Source organism: Mus caroli, unplaced genomic scaffold (genome assembly GCF_900094665.2).
Source record: "Mus caroli unplaced genomic scaffold, CAROLI_EIJ_v1.1 scaffold_18387_1, whole genome shotgun sequence".
NCBI classification, from domain to species: Eukaryota; Metazoa; Chordata; class Mammalia; order Rodentia; family Muridae; genus Mus; species Mus caroli.
Genome location: NW_018388848.1, coordinates 10,044 through 19,880, shown reverse-complemented (window position 1 = coordinate 19,880; position 9,837 = coordinate 10,044).

Here is a 9,837-nt window from a genome sequence, read left to right as displayed (position 1 = left end):
AATCATAGAATAAAAAAACACTTTACCATTGTCAAACACATTAATCATGAACCATTTATCAGATTTTTTTACTCCAAACTAAGAGGCTGTGCACAAGCCCCTTTTTTCTAAAACAAACAATTTTTCCAGCAGGGCCCCTCCTGCCATGTGTCTGGTTCCTGGCTGAAGCACGTGGAAGCTCTCAGCTTTGCAGATAAAGTTTTTTATACCATCTTTATTATCCAACATAAAACATAGAACATTCATTCATACAGACTGGACACAAACATACATGAATTGAACACGAGAACAGATTGGTGCACCAGACATTAAAGAAGACACAAAAGGGGACACAGTGCTCTTCCTATAAAGTCCAGAGAGAACAAAGCATGCCACTCCTGAAATTTCTCTCTGCTTTTTGGGACATTTTACTTCCTCTAGATGCATTTTTTTTTTAATTTATTTATTTAAACTGGGGCAATCCGCCTGATCCATAACTTTAAACCCTTTCTTCTTCCACCTAAGCAGCTCCCTAAAATGCTGTGGCACACCACCTATTTCCGTTTCTATTTCCGATTAACACGCTGCTGACCCAAGCAGAACCAGCATTGGGTTAGCACTGATTCAAGCTTAATTCGAATCCTACCACATCCTCAGCAATACTTTACAAAACTGAAATATTAAGCTAGCGTTAGCATGTGTACCTGTCCTTTGCTCCGGTTCCTGATATGAAGATCCTTGCCTTTCCTGTGGAGCTCCACACCAACAGTGTTTCTCTTAGCATCCCTCTGCCATTCTTCAGGTCCCAGTTGTGGCGCCAAACTGTTGGGGGCGGGCCAGCAGCTCACAACATGAACAGTTCCACTGAGATGGCAGCTCCGAGCTGAAAAGAGAGGAAGCTAGACAGGGAGGAAGGAGAAACAAGGCCAAGACAAGGTCATCCTGTTCAAAGCCCCCATTTTACTAGTTCCAACATCCATTTATAAAGGAAGGGGGTGGAACCCGATTTCCCACCAAATAAATCGGGGTCCAGTAGCAGGGTTAACATGTGTGTGGCTCCAAGCAGCAAAGCAGCACCATCCAGCAGTGGGCGTGGCAGAACAAATGAGCAGGAAACTCCACCCCTGAGCCAGCAGGTCCCAGGCTGGGGTGGGGAGGCTACAGAATGCTTTAAATGGGGCTTAATGGGTCATCCTAGAAGGAATATGGAAGACTTTGTTGCTGGGAGTAATTTGAACTGTGTTGACCTGNCCCAAGAGATTTCAAAGGAGAAGAATTTCAGTATGTGGCATAAAGACTAGTTTTTGTGGTATTTTGGTGAAGAATGTGGCTACTTTTTGCCCTTGTCTGAAAAGTCTGCATGAGGCTAAGGTGAAGAGAGTTGGATTAATTGCATTAATTGCATTGACAAAGGAAGTTTCAAAAAAGCCCAGCAGAGACTTTGTTCTCTGGTTAAGTCTCACAAAAGAAGTTTGAACAAGCACAGCAAGCTTAGAAAGGCAAAATATAAAATATATGATTCGAGTATTAAACCCATACTAGGAAGTGAAGTGGAGCAAAATCCTGTGTTTTAGGAAATAACAGATTAAGGGAGTGGGACCTTGGGGCAAGGTCCTACCCAAATCAATTTAGATCCAGGCATGCTGGTACACACCTTTAATCCCATGAGACGAGCATGCTGATCTCTGCATTCAAGGTCAATCTACAGAGCAAGAACCAGGAAAGTCAAGCTTAGGCAGTGAAGGATTTAGAAAACATAAAGCCGGTGATAATGTAATAGTACAAGGGGATCATATTCTAGTTCCTGTAAGCAGCAGAAATCGACAGCATCAGCCCTGTGGCTCTGGCTCTAGAGTTAAGAATTAAAGGAACTACTGGGACAATTGATGCTGGTTTGCTGGAGCTAAGACATTAGCAATGATTAAGAAGAGACAAGCATCAATGTCTTGAAATCTGGGAGTTGTTTTCTGGGAGCACAAAGAAGCTGTGTTTCAAAGATAGCCAAGGTTTTACCTCATGCTGCAGCTGGACTTGGTAATGAGTAAGAGTCACCCAGGTGGTACTGGTTTTGAAGGCATGAAGGTGTCATAAAGAACAGCTGAGGCTTGTCACTGTGAGAGGTCACAGAAGGCCATTGGAGAAGGTGAAGCCTCAGCTGTAGCTGATGGCCCAGGACTGAAGGTGTCAGGCAAAGGATTTGATGCATGGCACCATGAAGAGAGCCTATGAAAGGCTATTGGTGAAGCCTGGTTGGAGTGGAACACACCAGTGTGTAAGAGATGTCAGTACCATGGGATGATCACCAAGAAGCAGCCATAGTTGAGTGGACCAACCTGAGTTTAGAGTGCTACAGAGGGCAGAGCTGGAGAAGTGATGCCAGCCCATAGGAGGAGTCGAAAAGACCAACTTGAATCCCAGACACTGAAACAAGAAGCTAACATTGAAATTTCCTTGGAGACTCAAAGATGTTAAAGGTGCCAGAGCCATTGGATACATGCTGAGGAAAGCTGCTAACAGGGAGTGGAACTAGCCCAGGAGAAAGCAGTTTGTTGCAGGCAACAAAGATGAAAAAGAAATGGAGATCTGAAGACTGCTTTGATATCAGCCATGGAGATGCAGAGTGTGGAGTTTGCCCAACTGGTTTCCTGCCTTGCTTTGGAGATGACAGTGAATTAGTTGGATGAATCTCAGAAGAGCCCTTGAACTTTGGACTTTTAACATTGTTGAGACTCCTATAGACTATGACAACATTGAAAGTTGGACTAAATGCATTTGCATTATACTATGTTTAAATTTGGCCTTCATAAACTCATGTTTTTAAAGGAGTCTTTGGGTACCAGGAAATGGAATGTGATGGTTTGTATATTCTTGGACCAGTGAATGGCACCACTTAGAGGTATGGTCCTGTTGGAATAGGTGTGACCTGGTTGGAGTAGGTGTGTCACTGTGGGTGTGGGCTTAAGACTCTCACCCCAGTTGCCAGGAAGTTAGTCTTCCACTAGCAGCCCTTGGATGAAGATATAGAACTCTCAGCTATGCCTGTGCCATGCCTGCCTGGGTGCTGCCATGTTCCCACCTTGATGATAATGGACTGAAACTCTGAACCTGTAAGCCAGCCCCAATTAAACGTTGTTTTTTATAAGACTGACCTTGGTCATGGTGTCTGTTCACAGCAGTAAAACCCTAACTAAGACAGTTGCCCTCAATTTATTTGCTAACTTTGAAACATCTAACCTGCCCCAATTTAAAATGCTCCTCAAACGAACATACATGTCAGAATTAATTTCTATTGAATTAGGAATAAAAGGAAAAACTTGCTGTCATGGGAAGAAATAGAAATCATTAGAACACTTAGTATAATCTAATAAAAATTTCATAATAATAACGTGAAAATATTCTGGGAAAATATTTTCCTTTGTAACTTGTTTAATTTTAAGAAAAACGTTTTACTTTTAAGATTTAAATATAATTATATCACTTCCCCCTTTCATTCAATATTTCAATCATTCCCATGCACACTCCTCAAACACTTTCATATTCATAGTATGCATTTATGAATGTTCTAAATATATAAATAAAAATTACTTAGTACAAAACTTGTATGTATAAATACTTCAGGGATGAACTCTTGGTGTTGCATTACCATCTGAAAATCTTTTCTCTTGGGTAGATTATCTCTCCCAATTTCAGCATTCCTTGGTTGTCTATAGTTCTCTGCATATTGTTGAGTTTTCATGAAGTTAAACACTTCCATGTTCCCATGTCAATCAGCATCACCTTTTCCANTTTTGTTTAGGTACCACATTTATGAGACATCATTGGTATATTTCTACCAATTGTAGGAGGAGGCGTTCTCACAGCAAACGTCCTTTTTCTCAGGCTCTTGCCATATTTTCAACCTGCTCTCCCCTTTGTTTTATTTTTATTGGTTATTTTATTTATTTACATTTCAAATGTTACCCCATTTCCTGAATTATCCTCCAGAAACCCCTATCCCATTCTTCTTGCCCCTGCTTCTATGAGGGTGCTTAAACACCCATACACCCAATCCCACTTCCCTCCCTGGCATTCCCCTACACTGGAGCATGGAGCCCACCCAGGACAAAGGATCTCTCCTGCCATTGATGTCCAACAAGGCCATCTTCTGCTACATATGTAGTTGGAGCCATGGGACCCTATAAGTGTACTCATTAGTTGGTGGCTTAGTTCCTGGGTGCTCTGTAATGTCCACCACTTTGATCTCTGAGCATTATGAGGTATTATCCTGTGGATGAAACAGATAGGGATAGGTACCACATGCTCTCCTATTCTCTGGATTTTGATCAGGTTTTTCTCAGTAACTGAACTGATCTGTTTCAAGCCATATGTCTCTTGAGAGTTGTGACAGCAATAGTTTTTTGCGCGTATAAGGATAAACATTTACCATGTAGTGTGGAATAATGCTGGTTTAGTAAATTGTCAACAGCAGATTCTCCGCTAAGATTCATGACCTCCCTAGTTCTGAAGAGTTACCTAGGTTTCCAACAAATCTTTGATTTTCTCCAGAAAGCAGAAAATTTTTGTAACTCATTTTATTCAGCCATGTTTGACCAAAATTTAAAAAAGGTAGAAATCCAAAAAATTTGATATATACATGTATTCTAGCACTTTGTTTATGAATACTACCAGGATAAAGTTATGTTTCATGAAGAACAAATGGATACCAAGAGAAAATTGTCTAATCAATTAAAGTCAGGCATACACAAAAACAGTTTCCCTACAAAATTGTTGGCAAACATCATTAATCCCAGGACTAAATAGGCAAGGAAACAGATTTTGTGTCCAAGATCAGCCTAATTTAGATAGTGTGTACCAGTACAGCCATTTCTAGGAATAAGTAATGATAGCATGTCAAACAGTGTGAGGGTTCACAACTAAGGTCCTTATGATTATATAGCAAACCTTCATCCACTGAGAGGACATTCAATCCCACGACTGCATTTTCTTCAATTTTTCTTAAAAANAAAAAAAAAAAAAAAATGAGGGAGGAGTTTTCCATGCCACATTCAAAACTCTGACCCATAATTGTTCCCGCTGAAAGAACTGCAGGAATGGAAATGGAGAGGACCCTGTCTATGCAGCTCGAGGGGAGGTCCTAAGGCCTGACACTATTACTGAGGCTATAGAACACTAACAAAAAGTGGCATATTGTGACTGCCCTCTGAAAGATCCAACAAGCAGCTGAAAGTGTCAGATACAGATATTTGCCCCCAACCAGCAGACTGAAGATGCTGACCACTGAGTTTCAATTATGGAAATCCGGGAAGATGAGGAGGAGGAGAGCAATCTTTTAGGAAGCCCAATAGTCTCAATTGACCTGAACCTCCAAGATCTCTCAGATACCGGAATACCAACCAGTCAGCATACACCAGCTGATATGAATCCACCAACACAAATGCAGCAGAAGACTGCAGGGTCAGGGTTCATTCAGAAAACATGCACACAACCCTCAAGAAACTGGAGGCCACAGAGAGTTTAGAGGCCTGGTGGGTGGGTAGTGGGGATTTCCTTGTGGAGATGGGGGCAGGGAGGAGGTACGAGATGTGGAAGAGTCAGAGGGTGGGACAGGAAGAAAATAAAATCTGGAGTGTAATAAAAAATAAAAAAAATTAAAGTATTTAAAAAGTAAGTGTGCCATTATTTATTTGATCTGAGTATTTTGCTTTCCAAAAGATGAATAATAGGGTAGCCTTCAGTTAAAAAAATTCCTGTAGCCTTCTTCTGAATAAGTTCTTTTGCTTTATCTGCATTCAGAGACAGCTGTATCCTGGCAGAAGTGATTTAAGATTACCAACACTGTCCATTGTTGCTCCTATTCTCACAGTTTTTCTCCAATGTTCTAAATGATTCTCCACTATAAGTTCTGGGTGCCTATGGAAACCTTCCCTCTCAGTGACCATGTTGATGGAGTCCGGATTGCCAAACATATTACATTTAAGTTTCCATTGTGGTCTTCATAATATCAGAGTTTGAATACCACTTGGACAAAATTCCAAAATCTGAAAGTTTTTGCTTTATATCTATTCATGTTTCTGTTTTTCTAGTATATATATCCTTAATTTTTAATATTTATTATTTTTTTTCAAATGTTATACCCCTTCCCAGTTTCCCCTCAGAAAACCCATATTTTACCTCCCTTCTAAGTGATATCTATTGAGAATACTAATGATTTCTCTTGGATTTTCCAATTTAATTGAGTACAAAATTTCAATGAATGCCCTTATGATTCTTAATGATAATTGATACCCTATTTTCAGTCCAGATTTTGTTAATTTGGATTTTCTCTCATCAATTTCTACTTAGACTGACTAAGTGTTTGACTGTCTTAATTTTTTATAACAACAGAAGCTTACTTAATTTAGTTCTTTGTGTTCTTTCCTTTGTTTTTATCTTATTCATTTCCCTTCATCTTGATTATTTCTTATACTTTACTCTGATTCTCCTTCCTGAACATGAGAAGTTATACTCCAGAGAACCAAAAAATCTATAAAAACAAAAGTCGTGTAAAGAGCTAAATAAAGAATTCTTTACTGAGGAATTTTGAATGGGTAGGCAGCACCTAAAAAATGTTCATCATCCTCAGTCATCAAGGAAATACCAATCAAAATGACCCTGTGATTCTACCTCATACCAGACAGCATGGCTAAGTTCAAAAACTCAGGTGACAGCAGGCACTAGTGATGACATGCAGAATGAGGAACACTCCTTCGTTTCACGAAGATTGTAAGCAGGTACAACCACTCTGGAAACCATTCTGATGGTTCATCAGAGAATTGGAAATAGTCCTACTTGAGGAACCTGCCATAACACTACTGGGCATATAATCAAAAGATGCTCCTACATATAACAAGGACACATCCTATACCTATAACCAGGACACATCCTCCACTATGGTCATAGAAGCCTTATTTATAATACCCTGAAGCTGGAAACAAACAAGATGTCCCTCAAAATAGGAATAGATACAGAAAATGTTGTACATTTACACAGTGAAGTACTACACAGTTACTAAAATAAATTACTTCATGAAATTCACAGGCAAATGGATGGAACTAGAAAATGTCATCCTGAGTGAGGTAACATAGTCACAAAAGAAAACACATGGTATATACTCACTGATAACTGGATATTAGGTAAAAAGTTTGGAATACCCATGATACAACTTACAGACCATACCCAAGAAGTAGGAAGACCAAGTGTGGATGCTTCAGTCATATTTAGTAGTGGGAGCAAAATAATCACAGGAGATAGAGGATGAAAAGTATTTGGGAGAAAGAGAGAAGGGGAGAAGAAAAAAGGGGCAGGATCAAGTGTGAGGGGAGATTATGGAGATATACAATGTGTCAATAAATTAAAGAGAGGTGTGTAGCAATGGGAGGTGTTAAACAGGAGGTAGCCAACAGAAAGTCCCTGATGCCAGGAAAGCAAACGGCTCTCAGGACAAAACTGGGATGTCATTAACTGAAATGCCCAACCAAGGGGAGAGGCAGTAGAAACCATATTCAGATGTTAGAAATGGCCACCAGTTGAGGGTTGGATCCACCCCACCCATTCTCAAATTTTTAACCCAGAATTTTTCCTGTCTAAAGGAAACACAGGGAAAAAGAGTAGTGCAGAACCTGAAGGAAAGGCCATCCAGAGACTGTCCGACCTGGGGAATCATTCCATATGCAGTCACCAATCCCAATCACTATTGCTGATATCAAGAAGTGCTTGCTTACAGGAAACTGTTATGGATGTCTCCTGAAAGACAATATGAGAACCTGACATATACAGATACAAATGTTTGCAGGCAACCACTGAATGTGCACAGGAACTCCAGTGGAGGAGGTAAAGAAATACTAAAGGAGCTGAAGGGGTTTGCAACCCCTTAGGAAGAGTAATGATATCAACCAACCAGACACCCCAGAAATCCCAGGAACTAAAAAACCAACCAAAGTATACAAATGGAGAAACCTATGGCTCCAGCTGCATATATAACATAGGGGGGGGGGGCTTATCTGTTATCAATGGGAGGGGAGGAACTAAGTCCTGTGAAGGCTTGATGCTATTGCTTAAAAGAAAGTTAGAGCAGTAATGTGGGAGTGGGTGCATGGATGGTCATACACCCTTATATAATCCGAAGGGAGGGGATTGTGCTGCGGGGGTTTGAATGGGACACATGGAATGAGGATAACGTTTAAAATGCAAAGAAATAAAATAACCAATAATTATTAATAAAATATGCATATACATAGAAATAAAATAAATGAATAGTCTAAAAGTAAAAAACTGCAGAAAGTGAGAGTTTATTTTTCTAAAAAGGCATAAAGGAATTGGGAAGGGATAAAGGAATAAAGGAAATGTGAAGCCTATAGTTAGAAAATTTAAAGAAAAATATCATTCTTGAGTTTCAAATTGAGCATGACACAGAATGTCTTGAAGGGAGAAGAAGGTGGATTGAATGGAGGAATGAGACAGCAGCAAGAAGGGCAACAGACATGGGTCATGGTGGTACAGATACCAGTAAAGTACATGCTACATTTGTGTCAATGTGCCACAATGAAACAATAATACATGGTAATAATAAACCATAATGTATAGTAATTTCCAGGAAATAAAAATTATTTTTATGTTCAATAAATCGTATTTATTTAAAATTCTATAGCTATTATAACTTGTTTCCCCAAAGCTTCATTAATTATTCTCAAGGTTATTTTATTATAATACAATAGATGATTCTAAACTAGAAAACTTCCATTAAAATGACACATACTGAATGTTTATTACATATACAGTTTTAAAGAGATAGGCAAGGTAATTATATAAACTCCATAATTAATATTCCCAGTTACTGTAAATATTTATTTATTTTTATTTTTTTAATTAGGTATTTATTTCATTTACATTTCCAATGCTATCCCAAAAGACCCCAACATGACCCCTCACCAACTCCCACACCCACCCACTCCCACTTCCTTCCCTTGACGTTCCCCCTTTAAGAGACATAAAGTTTGCAGGACCAATGGGCCTCTCATTCCAATGATGGCTGACAAGGCCATGTTCTGATACATATGCAAGGAGAAACACGAGCTCCAGGGGATACTGGTTAGTTCATATTGTTGTTCCATATATAGGGTTGCATATCCCCACAGCTCCTTGGGTGCTTTCTCTAGCTCCTCCATTGTGAGCCCTGTGATCCATCCAATAGCTGACTGTGAGCATCCACTTCTGTGTTTGCTAGACCTCGGCATAGTCTCACAAGACACAGCTATATCTGGGTCCTTTCAGCAAAATCTTGCTAATGTATGCAATGGTGTCAGCGTTTGGAAGCAGATAATGGGATGGATCCCCAGATATGGCAATCTCTAGATGGTCCAGACTTTCATCTCAGCTCCAAACTGTGTATCTGTAACTCCTTCTCTTGGTGGTTTTTTTCCCAATTCTAAGAAGGGGCAAAGTATTCACACTTTGGTCTTCGTTCTTTTTGAGATTCATGTGTTTCACAAATTAAAAAAATGGGACTCACAGCTAAACAAAGAATTCTCACCTCAGGAATACCGAATGGCTGAGGAGCACTTGAAAAAAATTTTCAGCACCCTTAATCATCAGGGAAATGNAAATCAAAACAACCCTGAGATTCCACCTCACACTAGTCAGAATGGCTAAGATTAAAAATTCATGTGACAGCAGATGCTGGCCAGAATGTGGGGGAAAGAGGAACACTCTTCCATTTTTGGTGGCATTGTAAGCTTGTACAACCCTCTGGAAATCAGTCTGGCGGTTCCTCAGAAAATTGGACAGAGTACTACCAGAGGTTCCTGTAAACCTCTCCTGGGT